The sequence below is a fragment of the Schistocerca piceifrons genome, chromosome 1 (assembly GCF_021461385.2).
Source record: "Schistocerca piceifrons isolate TAMUIC-IGC-003096 chromosome 1, iqSchPice1.1, whole genome shotgun sequence".
Classification (NCBI taxonomy): domain Eukaryota; kingdom Metazoa; phylum Arthropoda; class Insecta; order Orthoptera; family Acrididae; genus Schistocerca; species Schistocerca piceifrons.
The window spans coordinates 91,514,058-91,530,429 of NC_060138.1; the positions used below are offsets into that span (position 1 = coordinate 91,514,058).

Genomic DNA, 16,372 nt, shown 5'->3' on the forward strand with positions numbered 1-16,372 from the left:
CAGTACTGAAATTAAAATCCTAAAACATGACTATATAATGTAGACTGCTGACTGAAATAAAGATTAAAACACGAAAACTTCAGTCCTGGTGTAGAGAAGAAACATATATAAAGGCGGCAAATCCAGAAACAGTATAAAAGAAAATGGCTCACACAGGTGACCTTAGCCAACACCCTCTCTTTCAAATGTCAGGCTAAGCATATTGGCAAAATCATCTCGGAGGCCTGGCAATCGCAAGCGCTGCCAGTAAGCAGTAAGCATGTACTGCCGAAACGCTAGGTGTCCATCCTCTTCATGACAACTGTTGACAAAATGTACGAAATGGCCAATCAACCACATGACGGTATGGAGCTTCGTCCGCGGAAAAAAGGAAGAATCGGGCCGGACGATGATGTCAATAGTATAAGCGGCTTCAGCAGACCTAGTGACAAAAGCAAGTTGTTTCCTGAGCCAACGCCAATTAGCAAGGTGCCCACAGCAGGTGAATCGATGTTCAAGGGTATCCACGAGACCACACCGAGTACAGGTGTCCGTGTCAGAAAGACCAATACGGTGCAGTCGTACATTGGTGGGAACCAAATTATTTATTACCCTATACCACGTGGACGCCACGGCCATAGAGTGGATCGGCAGACTAACGTTCTTCCAGACGTTCCTCCAGGACACAGATGGAGACGCCAGTTCTATTGGATTGGGACCGGCCAGCCCCTCCCAGCGGGCAATCAAGCCCTTGGTCGTTGGCACCGGTCGCCGCAAGAAGACGTCACCGAGATAACTCACCGCAATGTAAAATTCCCGAATGTGTTTCAACTTAAAATTTAGGCGTCCGACATCGACAGGTGGAGCAAGGCTCGCCGGACGCACAACAGTAAAAAGCCTGGATGTAATTGAAGTCACTTCTTGCGTAACAATTAGAGTCGTTCGGCGGACGTACAAAGCAGACGCCTTGCGAGTAATGTCAGAGAGGCCCAAGCCTCCGGAGAGACGCGGTTTCGTCATTACCTCGTAACGTAACTTGAATAGATGGCCCTTCCATATAAACCTGCTAGACAATTGGCGCAACCTTTTCGCCACCATCATGGGAAGTGGGAACAGCTGAGCAACATAATAAGCTTTACATAGAACGTAGGTGTCTAAAATTCTGACTTTTTGCAAAATGGTAGCAGAGCGCTGCTCATGGACCATCAGAGCCCCCTGTATCTTCTCGGTGACAGATTTCCAATTGAGAGCCGCCATTTTTAGAGGACACCGATCAATGATAATCCCCAAGGACGTATGGCGATCGACAAAAGTGGCCCAAGGGACGTCAGCATCGCGAAATCCTCGAATATCAAGGAACTTACATTTACCCTGATTGAGACGCGCTCCAGAGACACGACAGTATGCATCAACCGCCCCTTTCAACAACGGGATATCATCACGTTGACGGAGGAGAACAACGACATCATCCGCATATGCCTTAACAGAGAGCTTCCCACCAGAGAGGGACATACCCTGAAGCTTGAAAGCAATAGTCCGAAGCAGCGGTTGCAGGGACAATACGAATAAAGACATAGAGAGCGGACTACCCTGAGGCACTCCGCGGCGGATAGCAATGGGCGGCGTCAGCTGCCCATTGACTGACACCCGAGCTGTTATTCCCCTATACAAATTGCCAAGAACACCACGTGATGAAGCGTTAAAACCTATTGTACCTAAAACACGATCTAAAAACACATGACTGACGTGATCAAAAGCCTTATAAAAATCAAGGAAGGCAAAGGCACAATGTACGTTTGTAACCGCCGCAACCGAGACAACATCCCGATATTCGGCTACTGGTGTCAGAATAGATCTATCATGAAAACAACATTGATGTGCACCAATCACACCCCGAAGCAGAGAAGACAACCGGCTATTGAGCGCTCTAGCAGCTGTCTTATAGTCAAAATTCAGCAATGTGAGCGGACGAAGATTGGCAGCAGATAAACGACCAGAGGACTTCGGGATTAAAACAATTTTCCCTACTTTAAAATCGGCAGGCACATCCATCCCCCTGACAATCTCATTTAAAATCTGCGTAAAAATGCCACCCAAAAGAGGCCAAAAACGGAGATAAAATTCTTTAGGCAGGCCGTCTGGACCCGGCGATTTACTGGACGGAGAGCGAGCAATAAAATCGAAAACATCATCTACCTGGAACTCCCGGAGAAATTCGCCGTTCGCGTCAGGCGCGATCGTCGCAGTTAGATCCCCAAAGACATCATCCGAAAGAGACTCACCAGAATCATCGGCAGAATATAGACTAGTGTAATACTGATGAAGAGCACGAACCATTTCCTCCTGTGCAATAAGCTGTCGCCCATCATCCACCGTAAGAGAAGAGATGAAGGAGCGACGACGACGAGTCTGATGCCGTAGCAGGTGGTACAAGGATGTCAGTTCACCTTCAACAAGAGAGTGAGGTTTCGACTTAACTCGCAGACCATCCATCTGTCGTCGTTTAAGGCTCAAGAGCTTGGCTTTAATACGACGAACATCATGGATCCGCAGTGGAGAGGTACCCGCCGCGTCATATAGTTCACGCAGGACAGAGTAGTAATATTCATACGTGTTCTTAAAATCACGCGTCCTAGCAGCACAGTAGAAAATCAAAGTCTGACGAATCTTGGGCTTGGCAAACGCAGTCCACCAAACCAGCAAGGAGGGGTATCGCGGGACAGAGCGAAGACATCGCTCCCACACGCCACTTATAACATCATCCATAGCACTGTCGGCAAGGTGGGAAACATTTAACATCCACTGGGAACGATAAAGTTTTGCAGGTTGGCGACTAAGATTTACAGTTGCAGTAAAAGCACAATGGTCAGAAAAACTAGTAGGAATAACATCGACAGAAAGAATTTTATCACATAAAAAATCAGATAAATAGAATCTGTCGAGTCTACTGCATGAGGACGCGGTAAAAAACGTATATTTCACCAGGGTTGGATATTTGTGTTCCCAAACATCACGCAGATGCATCGTACGAACTAAATCATGTAAATCACGGCAATAATTAAAATTGGGGGACTGGTCTGCAGGGCGTAAAACACAATTAAAATCGCCTCCGAGCAGGAGACTCCGAGGACTCTGGCGCAAAAGATAAATAAGCTCTTCTTTATAAAAGCGCGATCGAGCCACAGTGTGACCCGAACCAGAGGGGGCATACAAAACAACGAGGCGGAGATCAAAAAGACGACAACCAATCCCACGGCCAGAGTCAAGGAATTCAATGTCAGTAATAGGAAAGCCCTCTCGAAAGAAAAGAGCAGTTCCTGTTGAATATTCCGGCGCGACATTAAAAACAGTTTGAAATCCAGGTAGAGAGAGATCAGAAAACAACACTTCCTGCAAAAAACACTACGTCCGCACAGGCGTCGTAAATAAACTGCCGCAAAGAGGCAATGCGAACGTCGGACTCAATACGGTTAACATTTAAGGTAAGAAAGGTGTATGCTTGAACCATAGAGAGAAAAGCGAGAAAACAAATCACCTACACCGACGCACCAGCGTCACAGTCCATAGCAGGGGTGACAGAGGCATCCGAGGGAGGGGGACTGCTACCCCGTTCCGCGGATCCCTTACGTTTCGGTTTTTTACGAACAGCATTAACGTTCGGCTGAACGCGTAACTTGCGTCGGCTGACGGGCAAGGAAACTTCAGCCGCCGGTGACGTAGGAGGGTCAAGTTCTGTATCCGACACCACCCGCGCCGGTCCACATGCGGGATCCGGGGTCGCGGGGGAAACATCCGACAAAACGGAATGGTCAACACCTGCACTAGCTTCCGGCAAACATGGACTGCACGGAGGCGAAACGTGAGCAGGAAGGTCCGAGGCCGCAGAGTTGGAAGGAAGCGGAGCAGCTCCGCTGGCAGAGGTATGGGACAGCGAAGCAGGAAGTTGTCGCGGCTCCACTTGTTGTGACAACGAAGTCGGTTCGGAAGACGGCGCCAACAGGCCCGACCGACGACCCGACTCGAGAGAAGCTGCGTCGGAGGCCGGAGGGGCGCCAGCAGCCGCCACCGGAACCGCTACCTCAGGAGGGCAGGGAGCAGCTACAGTACACAGTGGCTCGGAGGATGCCGGTCGCTCGGACTGGGGCATCTCAGGGAGATCCTCATCCGTACTATTTCCATCGTGTGGGCGACGCCTCTTATTATTCAAAAGTGGCACACCCACCTGAGGGACAGACGGAACAACATCAGATTTAGCACGCAAAGGAGGAAATTCTGTATCAGGGGTGCGCAAAACCTGTGGAGGGGCGCTACTACCACTGGACTGTGCTACACCAAGAGCAGAACCACCTGCAACGAGGTCAGCGACCGTTAACTTGCGACGCTGTTCGAGAGAATTTTTTAAAACAAAAACTCTCCGCGGACAGTCGGTACGCACGTGACCACTTTCATTGCACAAAAAACAGGTGCCCACCTGACCACTATATGTTACATGGACACGATATCCACCGATCTGCAGGTGAGATGGAATATTCTGCTTAACGTGCATTTCGACTGAACGAATACCACTGTAACATTGCAGGCGATGTTGGCTTGACCAGCGTTCAAGGCGAATGCTCTTTACATCACCATACTTCTGTAGACCCTCCTTAAGATAGACATTATCCACCTCCGGTGGAAGGTTGTAAACACGAACATTGGTATACGTGATGAAAGCATTGGAAAGCAGCACGGTACTTACAGAATCATCCCGATGCCGAAAGAGAACTTGATGACCATATTTAGAAAGAATTTTATCAACCTGAAGTGGGTCCATAAACTTAACAAAGAAAACATACAGTTCGGTATCAAAATAAGCAGTGTGCACCTGATCCGAATGAACACCAAAGGTATCTACCAACCAATCATGAATCTCAAGAGAACTAGGTTGCACATGGCGGGTTGACTTGTCAAAAGCAAAACTAACTGTAGCCTGACGAGGAATAACCTGGGACGACATTTTCAAAACATGCGGTCGAAACCGCTACACAAAAAACACTGAAATAAGGACAGAAAGTAACACAAGGTACGAAACAACGACGGAGAAACACTCACAGAAGTTGCAACACAACACGTAAACAAAAACGATAGTCCACTATACGTAACGCTACGGCGGAGCGGAAGACTAGGCACGTCCACACTGCACGGCGTCTAAAGCGGAACTGACCTTTGGATTAGAAGTCCAACGCGCTATCCTCTGCGCCAAAGGGACGCTGCGCAAGTGATGGGCTCAGATGTAAGAGATTCTCCAAGACATGACCCGTGCTACATGTCTCGCGTTACTTTTCTGATAGGCTTACTTTCATATTTCTCTGAAGCAATTACATCAAAGACTTATTATTTATGTAGCAGACACTATACATCACTCCGAATCGCTCTGTTTACCATGGCCCTACTGATTGAAACACCTGCGTATTGACAGAGTTGCTCTGTACAATAGTAGTAACACAGTGCTGCTATTAGATTCGCTCACGTGCGCTGTTTACAGATAAATGGGAATTACGCTCTTTAGAACAGCATCCACTCACAAAGTGGTAAACGACACACTGGAAGCACTGTATGATTAGTCACATTTTTTGACTTTGGTTGACTGCTGTGTCACAGCCGGTCCCCATCATATGTATACACTCCAATGGACGTGTGTGTCCTGTTAGCACATTTGCCAGGAACGTTAGCTGCATCACCTCCCTGGCAATTTCGTGCCGTCCTCGAAGCGTCAGCCATTGCTTGGTGACAGTGTGTTTCGATGAGACGTGGACAGATGATGCATCTCTCTCGCCGTCAGTTATAGGCGGGAATCATACTTAATGTAGTTTTCTGCAAGCGTCAGCGGAGCGTCAGACGTCTCTGTCTGGTCTTCTCCCTTCATGTATCCAGCAAGTCCCCTCCTGACAGTCTCCAGCAAAAGCCCCCTGTGCTGAAGCGAATATTGCCGCCGTCTCTATAGATACAGAGTGCCATTGTTTAATGGGAACAGTTAAGGAACCATAGTACTATATCTTGTTGTGAAACAGTCTACTTTTCTCACTTGTGGCCGAGAAAACTGAAACCCTCTCAGCTTGGGCTGGAAGAATTAAAGATCATGACTGGGATTACATACATTGACTCGTGAAGTAATACAAAATTATTTCACTCTTCATTGTATTTGTTTCTGTACAAAATGTGCGTTCTATTGCTATATTTCTATCTGTAGGTAAAAATTGGGTATTGAAAGAAAATTTGCGTGAACAGGCACGTGAAGATATGGTTCCGTTTCTACAGCATTTACACATAACAGCGTCATGGATAACAGATCTACGAGAATTTTGCTTGTATGTGTAAGGTTAACATATTTAAGCATAGAACTGAGGTCACAACAATTTTCACCTTTTGAAGACGCTTGTGGTTACCCATATGTCAATACCCATCTCGTGATTGGCACATATTTTTAAAAATTGCCCGTCCCTTGTGGGGATCGAACCCACGACCTTTGGATTAGAAGTCCAACGCGCTATCCTCTGCGCCAAAGGGACGCTGCGCAACTGATGGGCTCAGATGTAAGAGATTCTCCAAGACATGACCCGTGCTACATGTCTCGCGTTACTTTTCTGATAGGCTTACTTTCATATTTCTCTGAAGCAATTACATCAAAGACTTATTATTTATGTAGCAGACACTATACATCACTCCGAATCGCTCTGTTTACCATGGCCCTACTGATTGAAACACCTGCGTATTGACAGAGTTGCTCTGTACAATATTAGTAACACAGTGCTGCTATTAGATTCGCTCACGTGCGCTGTTTACAGATAAATGGGAATTACGCTCTTTAGAACAGCATCCACTCACAAAGTGGTAAACGACACACTGGAAGCACTGTATGATTAGTCACATTTTTTGACTTTGGTTGACTGCTGTGTCACAGCCGGTCCCCATCATATGTATACACTCCAATGGACGTGTGTGTCCTGTTAGCACATTTGCCAGGAACGTTAGCTGCATCACCTCCCTGGCAATTTCGTGCCGTCCTCGAAGCGTCAGCCATTGCTTGGTGACAGTGTGTTTCGATGAGACGTGGACAGATGATGCATCTCTCTCGCCGTCAGTTATAGGCGGGAATCATACTTAATGTAGTTTTCTGCAAGCGTCAGCGGAGCGTCAGACGTCTCTGTCTGGTCTTCTCCCTTCATGTATCCAGCAAGTCCCCTCCTGACAGTCTCCAGCAAAAGCCCCCTGTGCTGAAGCGAATATTGCCGCCGTCTCTATAGATACAGAGTGCCATTGTTTAATGGGAACAGTTAAGGAACCATAGTACTATATCTTGTTGTGAAACAGTCTACTTTTCTCACTTGTGGCCGAGAAAACTGAAACCCTCTCAGCTTGGGCTGGAAGAATTAAAGATCATGACTGGGATTACATACATTGACTCGTGAAGTAATACAAAATTATTTCACTCTTCATTGTATTTGTTTCTGTACAAAATGTGCGTTCTATTGCTATATTTCTATCTGTAGGTAAAAATTGGGTATTGAAAGAAAATTTGCGTGAACAGGCACGTGAAGATATGGTTCCGTTTCTACAGCATTTACACATAACAGCGTCATGGATAACAGATCTACGAGAATTTTGCTTGTATGTGTAAGGTTAACATATTTAAGCATAGAACTGAGGTCACAACAATTTTCACCTTTTGAAGACGCTTGTGGTTACCCATATGTCAATACCCATCTCGTGATTGGCACATATTTTTAAAAATTGCCCGTCCCTTGTGGGGATCGAACCCACGACCTTTGGTTTAGAAGTCCAACGCGCTATCCTCTGCGCCAAAGGGACGCTGCGCAAGTGATGGGCTCAGATGTAAGAGATTCTCCAAGACATGACCCGTGCTACATGCCTCGCGTTACTTTTCTGATAGGCTTACTTTCATATTTCTCTGAAGCAATTACATCAAAGACTTATTATTTATGTAGCAGACACTATACATCACTCCGAATCGCTCTGTTTACCATGGCCCTACTGATTGAAACACCTGCGTATTGACAGAGTTGCTCTGTACAATAGTAGTAACACAGTGCTGCTATTAGATTCGCTCACGTGCGCTGTTTACAGATAAATGGGAATTACGCTCTTTAGAACAGCATCCACTCACAAAGTGGTAAACGACACACTGGAAGCACTGTATGATTAGTCACATTTTTTGACTTTGGTTGACTGCTGTGTCACAGCCGGTCCCCATCATATGTATACACTCCAATGGACGTGTGTGTCCTGTTAGCACATTTGCCAGGAACGTTAGCTGCATCACCTCCCTGGCAATTTCGTGCCGTCCTCGAAGCGTCAGCCATTGCTTGGTGACAGTGTGTTTCGATGAGACGTGGACAGATGATGCATCTCTCTCGCCGTCAGTTATAGGCGGGAATCATACTTAATGTAGTTTTCTGCAAGCGTCAGCGGAGCGTCAGACGTCTCTGTCTGGTCTTCTCCCTTCATGTATCCAGCAAGTCCCCTCCTGACAGTCTCCAGCAAAAGCCCCCTGTGCTGAAGCGAATATTGCCGCCGTCTCTATAGATACAGAGTGCCATTGTTTAATGGGAACAGTTAAGGAACCATAGTACTATATCTTGTTGTGAAACAGTCTACTTTTCTCACTTGTGGCCGAGAAAACTGAAACCCTCTCAGCTTGGGCTGGAAGAATTAAAGATCATGACTGGGATTACATACATTGACTCGTGAAGTAATACAAAATTATTTCACTCTTCATTGTATTTGTTTCTGTACAAAATGTGCGTTCTATTGCTATATTTCTATCTGTAGGTAAAAATTGGGTATTGAAAGAAAATTTGCGTGAACAGGCACGTGAAGATATGGTTCCGTTTCTACAGCATTTACACATAACAGCGTCATGGATAACAGATCTACGAGAATTTTGCTTGTATGTGTAAGGTTAACATATTTAAGCATAGAACTGAGGTCACAACAATTTTCACCTTTTGAAGACGCTTGTGGTTACCCATATGTCAATACCCATCTCGTGATTGGCACATATTTTTAAAAATTGCCCGTCCCTTGTGGGGATCGAACCCACGACCTTTGGATTAGAAGTCCAACGCGCTATCCTCTGCGCCAAAGGGACGCTGCGCAAGTGATGGGCTCAGATGAAAGAGATTCTCCAAGACATGACCCGTGCTACATGTCTCGCGTTACTTTTCTGATAGGCTTACTTTCATATTTCTCTGAAGCAATTACATCAAAGACTTATTATTTATGTAGCAGACACTATACATCACTCCGAATCGCTCTGTTTACCATGGCCCTACTGATTGAAACACCTGCGTATTGACAGAGTTGCTCTGTACAATAGTAGTAACACAGTGCTGCTATTAGATTCGCTCACGTGCGCTGTTTACAGATAAATGGGAATTACGCTCTTTAGAACAGCATCCACTCACAAAGTGGTAAACGACACACTGGAAGCACTGTATGATTAGTCACATTTTTTGACTTTGGTTGACTGCTGTGTCACAGCCGGTCCCCATCATATGTATACACTCCAATGGACGTGTGTGTCCTGTTAGCACATTTGCCAGGAACGTTAGCTGCATCACCTCCCTGGCAATTTCGTGCCGTCCTCGAAGCGTCAGCCATTGCTTGGTGACAGTGTGTTTCGATGAGACGTGGACAGATGATGCATCTCTCTCGCCGTCAGTTATAGGCGGGAATCATACTTAATGTAGTTTTCTGCAAGCGTCAGCGGAGCGTCAGACGTCTCTGTCTGGTCTTCTCCCTTCATGTATCCAGCAAGTCCCCTCCTGACAGTCTCCAGCAACAGCCCCCTGTGCTGAAGCGAATATTGCCGCCGTCTCTATAGATACAGAGTGCCATTGTTTAATGGGAACAGTTAAGGAACCATAGTACTATATCTTGTTGTGAAACAGTCTACTTTTCTCACTTGTGGCCGAGAAAACTGAAACCCTCTCAGCTTGGGCTGGAAGAATTAAAGATCATGACTGGGATTACATACATTGACTCGTGAAGTAATACAAAATTATTTCACTCTTCATTGTATTTGTTTCTGTACAAAATGTGCGTTCTATTGCTATATTTCTATCTGTAGGTAAAAATTGGGTATTGAAAGAAAATTTGCGTGAACAGGCACGTGAAGATATGGTTCCGTTTCTACAGCATTTACACATAACAGCGTCATGGATAACAGATCTACGAGAATTTTGCTTGTATGTGTAAGGTTAACATATTTAAGCATAGAACTGAGGTCACAACAATTTTCACCTTTTGAAGACGCTTGTGGTTACCCATATGTCAATACCCATCTCGTGATTGGCACATATTTTTAAAAATTGCCCGTCCCTTGTGGGGATCGAACCCACGACCTTTGGATTAGAAGTCCAACGCGCTATCCTCTGCGACAAAGGGACGCTGCGCAAGTGATGGGCTCAGATGTAAGAGATTCTCCAAGACATGACCCGTGCTACATGTCTCGCGTTACTTTTCTGATAGGCTTACTTTCATATTTCTCTGAAGCAATTACATCAAAGACTTATTATTTATGTAGCAGACACTATACATCACTCCGAATCGCTCTGTTTACCATGGCCCTACTGATTGAAACACCTGCGTATTGACAGAGTTGCTCTGTACAATAGTAGTAACACAGTGCTGCTATTAGATTCGCTCACGTGCGCTGTTTACAGATAAATGGGAATTACGCTCCTTAGAACAGCATCCACTCACAAAGTGGTAAACGACACACTGGAAGCACTGTATGATTAGTCACATTTTTTGACTTTGGTTGACTGCTGTGTCACAGCCGGTCCCCATCATATGTATACACTCCAATGGACGTGTGTGTCCTGTTAGCACATTTGCCAGGAACGTTAGCTGCATCACCTCCCTGGCAATTTCGTGCCGTCCTCGAAGCGTCGGCCATTGCTTGGTGACAGTGTGTTTCGATGAGACGTGGACAGATGATGCATCTCTCTCGCCGTCAGTTATAGGCGGGAATCATACTTAATGTAGTTTTCTGCAAGCGTCAGCGGAGCGTCAGACGTCTCTGTCTGGTCTTCTCCCTTCATGTATCCAGCAAGTCCCCTCCTGACAGTCTCCAGCAAAAGCCCCCTGTGCTGAAGCGAATATTGCCGCCGTCTCTATAGATACAGAGTGCCATTGTTTAATGGGAACAGTTAAGGAACCATAGTACTATATCTTGTTGTGAAACAGTCTACTTTTCTCACTTGTGGCCGAGAAAACTGAAACCCTCTCAGCTTGGGCTGGAAGAATTAAAGATCATGACTGGGATTACATACATTGACTCGTGAAGTAATACAAAATTATTTCACTCTTCATTGTATTTGTTTCTGTACAAAATGTGCGTTCTATTGCTATATTTCTATCTGTAGGTAAAAATTGGGTATTGAAAGAAAATTTGCGTGAACAGGCACGTGAAGATATGGTTCCGTTTCTACAGCATTTACACATAACAGCGTCATGGATAACAGATCTACGAGAATTTTGCTTGTATGTGTAAGGTTAACATATTTAAGCATAGAACTGAGGTCACAACAATTTTCACCTTTTGAAGACGCTTGTGGTTACCCATATGTCAATACCCATCTCGTGATTGGCACATATTTTTAAAAATTGCCCGTCCCTTGTGGGGATCGAACCCACGACCTTTGGATTAGAAGTCCAACGCGCTATCCTCTGCGCCAAAGGGACGCTGCGCAAGTGATGGGCTCAGATGTAAGAGATTCTCCAAGACATGACCCGTGCTACATGTCTCGCGTTACTTTTCTGATAGGCTTACTTTCATATTTCTCTGAAGCAATTACATCAAAGACTTATTATTTATGTAGCAGACACTATACATCACTCCGAATCGCTCTGTTTACCATGGCCCTACTGATTGAAACACCTGCGTATTGACAGAGTTGCTCTGTACAATAGCAGTAACACAGTGCTGCTATTAGATTCGCTCACGTGCGCTGTTTACAGATAAATGGGAATTACGCTCTTTAGAACAGCATCCACTCACAAAGTGGTAAACGACACACTGGAAGCACTGTATGATTAGTCACATTTTTTGACTTTGGTTGACTGCTGTGTCACAGCCGGTCCCCATCATATGTATACACTCCAATGGACGTGTGTGTCCTGTTAGCACATTTGCCAGGAACGTTAGCTGCATCACCTCCCTGGCAATTTCGTGCCGTCCTCGAAGCGTCAGCCATTGCTTGGTGACAGTGTGTTTCGATGAGACGTGGACAGATGATGCATCTCTCTCGCCGTCAGTTATAGGCGGGAATCATACTTAATGTAGTTTTCTGCAAGCGTCAGCGGAGCGTCAGACGTCTCTGTCTGGTCTTCTCCCTTCATGTATCCAGCAAGTCCCCTCCTGACAGTCTCCAGCAAAAGCCCCCTGTGCTGAAGCGAATATTGCCGCCGTCTCTATAGATACAGAGTGCCATTGTTTAATGGGAACAGTTAAGGAACCATAGTACTATATCTTGTTGTGAAACAGTCTACTTTTCTCACTTGTGGCCGAGAAAACTGAAACCCTCTCAGCTTGGGCTGGAAGAATTAAAGATCATGACTGGGATTACATACATTGACTCGTGAAGTAATACAAAATTATTTCACTCTTCATTGTATTTGTTTCTGTACAAAATGTGCGTTCTATTGCTATATTTCTATCTGTAGGTAAAAATTGGGTATTGAAAGAAAATTTGCGTGAACAGGCACGTGAAGATATGGTTCCGTTTCTACAGCATTTACACATAACAGCGTCATGGATAACAGATCTACGAGAATTTTGCTTGTATGTGTAAGGTTAACATATTTAAGCATAGAACTGAGGTCACAACAATTTTCACCTTTTGAAGACGCTTGTGGTTACCCATATGTCAATACCCATCTCGTGATTGGCACATATTTTTAGAAATTGCCCGTCCCTTGTGGGGATCGAACCCACGACCTTTGGATTAGAAGTCCAACGCGCTATCCTCTGCGCCAAAGGGACGCTGCGCAAGTGATGGGCTCAGATGTAAGAGATTCTCCAAGACATGACCCGTGCTACATGTCTCGCGTTACTTTTCTGATAGGCTTACTTTCATATTTCTCTGAAGCAATTACATCAAAGACTTATTATTTATGTAGCAGACACTATACATCACTCCGAATCGCTCTGTTTACCATGGCCCTACTGATTGAAACACCTGCGTATTGACAGAGTTGCTCTGTACAATAGTAGTAACACAGTGCTGCTATTAGATTCGCTCACGTGCGCTGTTTACAGATAAATGGGAATTACGCTCTTTAGAACAGCATCCACTCACAAAGTGGTAAACGACACACTGGAAGCACTGTATGATTAGTCACATTTTTTGACTTTGGTTGACTGCTGTGTCACAGCCGGTCCCCATCATATGTATACACTCCAATGGACGTGTGTGTCCTGTTAGCACATTTGCCAGGAACGTTAGCTGCATCACCTCCCTGGCAATTTCGTGCCGTCCTCGAAGCGTCAGCCATTGCTTGGTGACAGTGTGTTTCGATGAGACGTGGACAGATGATGCATCTCTCTCGCCGTCAGTTATAGGCGGGAATCATACTTAATGTAGTTTTCTGCAAGCGTCAGCGGAGCGTCAGACGTCTCTGTCTGGTCTTCTCCCTTCATGTATCCAGCAAGTCCCCTCCTGACAGTCTCCAGCAAAAGCCCCCTGTGCTGAAGCGAATATTGCCGCCGTCTCTATAGATACAGAGTGCCATTGTTTAATGGGAACAGTTAAGGAACCATAGTACTATATCTTGTTGTGAAACAGTCTACTTTTCTCACTTGTGGCCGAGAAAACTGAAACCCTCTCAGCTTGGGCTGGAAGAATTAAAGATCATGACTGGGATTACATACATTGACTCGTGAAGTAATACAAAATTATTTCACTCTTCATTGTATTTGTTTCTGTACAAAATGTGCGTTCTATTGCTATATTTCTATCTGTAGGTAAAAATTGGGTATTGAAAGAAAATTTGCGTGAACAGGCACGTGAAGATATGGTTCCGTTTCTACAGCATTTACACATAACAGCGTCATGGATAACAGATCTACGAGAATTTTGCTTGTATGTGTAAGGTTAACATATTTAAGCATAGAACTGAGGTCACAACAATTTTCACCTTTTGAAGACGCTTGTGGTTACCCATATGTCAATACCCATCTCGTGATTGGCACATATTTTTAAAAATTGCCCGTCCCTTGTGGGGATCGAACCCACGACCTTTGGATTAGAAGTCCAACGCGCTATCCTCTGCGCCAAAGGGACGCTGCGCAAGTGATGGGCTCAGATGTAAGAGATTCTCCAAGACATGACCCGTGCTACATGTCTCGCGTTACTTTTCTGATAGGCTTACTTTCATATTTCTCTGAAGCAATTACATCAAAGACTTATTATTTATGTAGCAGACACTATACATCACTCCGAATCGCTCTGTTTACCATGGCCCTACTGATTGAAACACCTGCGTGTTGACAGAGTTGCTCTGTACAATAGTAGTAACACAGTGCTGCTATTAGATTCGCTCACGTGCGCTGTTTACAGATAAATGGGAATTACGCTCTTTAGAACAGCATCCACTCACAAAGTGGTAAACGACACACTGGAAGCACTGTATGATTAGTCACATTTTTTGACTTTGGTTGACTGCTGTGTCACAGCCGGTCCCCATCATATGTATACACTCCAATGGACGTGTGTGTCCTGTTAGCACATTTGCCAGGAACGTTAGCTGCATCACCTCCCTGGCAATTTCGTGCCGTCCTCGAAGCGTCAGCCATTGCTTGGTGACAGTGTGTTTCGATGAGACGTGGACAGATGATGCATCTCTCTCGCCGTCAGTTATAGGCGGGAATCATACTTAATGTAGTTTTCTGCAAGCGTCAGCGGAGCGTCAGACGTCTCTGTCTGGTCTTCTCCCTTCATGTATCCAGCAAGTCCCCTCCTGACAGTCTCCAGCAAAAGCCCCCTGTGCTGAAGCGAATATTGCCGCCGTCTCTATAGATACAGAGTGCCATTGTTTAATGGGAACAGTTAAGGAACCATAGTACTATATCTTGTTGTGAAACAGTCTACTTTTCTCACTTGTGGCCGAGAAAACTGAAACCCTCTCAGCTTGGGCTGGAAGAATTAAAGATCATGACTGGGATTACATACATTGACTCGTGAAGTAATACAAAATTATTTCACTCTTCATTGTATTTGTTTCTGTACAAAATGTGCGTTCTATTGCTATATTTCTATCTGTAGGTAAAAATTGGGTATTGAAAGAAAATTTGCGTGAACAGGCACGTGAAGATATGGTTCCGTTTCTACAGCATTTACACATAACAGCGTCATGGATAACAGATCTACGAGAATTTTGCTTGTATGTGTAAGGTTATCATATTTAAGCATAGAACTGAGGTCACAACAATTTTCACCTTTTGAAGACGCTTGTGGTTACCCATATGTCAATACCCATCTCGTGATTGGCACATATTTTTAAAAATTGCCCGTCCCTTGTGGGGATCGAACCCACGACCTTTGGATTAGAAGTCCAACGCGCTATCCTCTGCGCCAAAGGGACGCTGCGCAAGTGATGGGCTCAGATGAAAGAGATTCTCCAAGACATGACCCGTGCTACATGTCTCGCGTTACTTTTCTGATAGGCTTACTTTCATATTTCTCTGAAGCAATTACATCAAAGACTTATTATTTATGTAGCAGACACTATACATCACTCCGAATCGCTCTGTTTACCATGGCCCTACTGATTGAAACACCTGCGTATTGACAGAGTTGCTCTGTACAATAGTAGTAACACAGTGCTGCTATTAGATTCGCTCACGTGCGCTGTTTACAGATAAATGGGAATTACGCTCTTTAGAACAGCATCCACTCACAAAGTGGTAAACGACACACTGGAAGCACTGTATGATTAGTCACATTTTTTGACTTTGGTTGACTGCTGTGTCACAGCCGGTCCCCATCATATGTATACACTCCAATGGACGTGTGTGTCCTGTTAGCACATTTGCCAGGAACGTTAGCTGCATCACCTCCCTGGCAATTTCGTGCCGTCCTCGAAGCGTCAGCCATTGCTTGGTGACAGTGTGTTTCGATGAGACGTGGACAGATGATGCATCTCTCTCGCCGTCAGTTATAGGCGGGAATCATACTTAATGTAGTTTTCTGCAAGCGTCAGCGGAGCGTCAGACGTCTCTGTCTGGTCTTCTCCCTTCATGTATCCAGCAAGTCCCCTCCTGACAGTCTCCAGCAAAAGCCCCCTGTGCTGAAGCGAATATTGCCGCCGTCTCTATAGATACAGAGTG

At 45.2% G+C, this 16,372-nt stretch overlaps 8 non-coding genes across 8 annotated transcripts; all 8 read right to left on the reverse strand.

The window, feature by feature from the left end:
* Positions 1–6,454: 6,454 nt before the first annotated feature.
* On the reverse strand, positions 6,455–6,527 carry Trnar-ucu. Its single transcript has one exon. It is a non-coding gene; the product is annotated as a tRNA-Arg (tRNA).
* A 1,227-nt stretch (positions 6,528–7,754) lies between these two features.
* On the reverse strand, positions 7,755–7,827 carry Trnar-ucu. The gene has a single exon. It is a non-coding gene; the product is annotated as a tRNA-Arg (tRNA).
* Positions 7,828–9,054: 1,227 nt separating this feature from the next.
* Positions 9,055–9,127, reverse strand: Trnar-ucu. The gene has a single exon. It is a non-coding gene; the product is annotated as a tRNA-Arg (tRNA).
* Positions 9,128–10,354: 1,227 nt separating this feature from the next.
* Positions 10,355–10,427, reverse strand: Trnar-ucu. Its single transcript has one exon. It is a non-coding gene; the product is annotated as a tRNA-Arg (tRNA).
* Positions 10,428–11,654: 1,227 nt separating this feature from the next.
* Trnar-ucu lies at positions 11,655–11,727 on the reverse strand. The gene has a single exon. It is a non-coding gene; the product is annotated as a tRNA-Arg (tRNA).
* A 1,227-nt stretch (positions 11,728–12,954) lies between these two features.
* Positions 12,955–13,027, reverse strand: Trnar-ucu. Its single transcript has one exon. It is a non-coding gene; the product is annotated as a tRNA-Arg (tRNA).
* Positions 13,028–14,254: 1,227 nt separating this feature from the next.
* Trnar-ucu lies at positions 14,255–14,327 on the reverse strand. The gene has a single exon. It is a non-coding gene; the product is annotated as a tRNA-Arg (tRNA).
* Positions 14,328–15,554: 1,227 nt separating this feature from the next.
* On the reverse strand, positions 15,555–15,627 carry Trnar-ucu. The gene has a single exon. It is a non-coding gene; the product is annotated as a tRNA-Arg (tRNA).
* Positions 15,628–16,372: the final 745 nt, after the last annotated feature.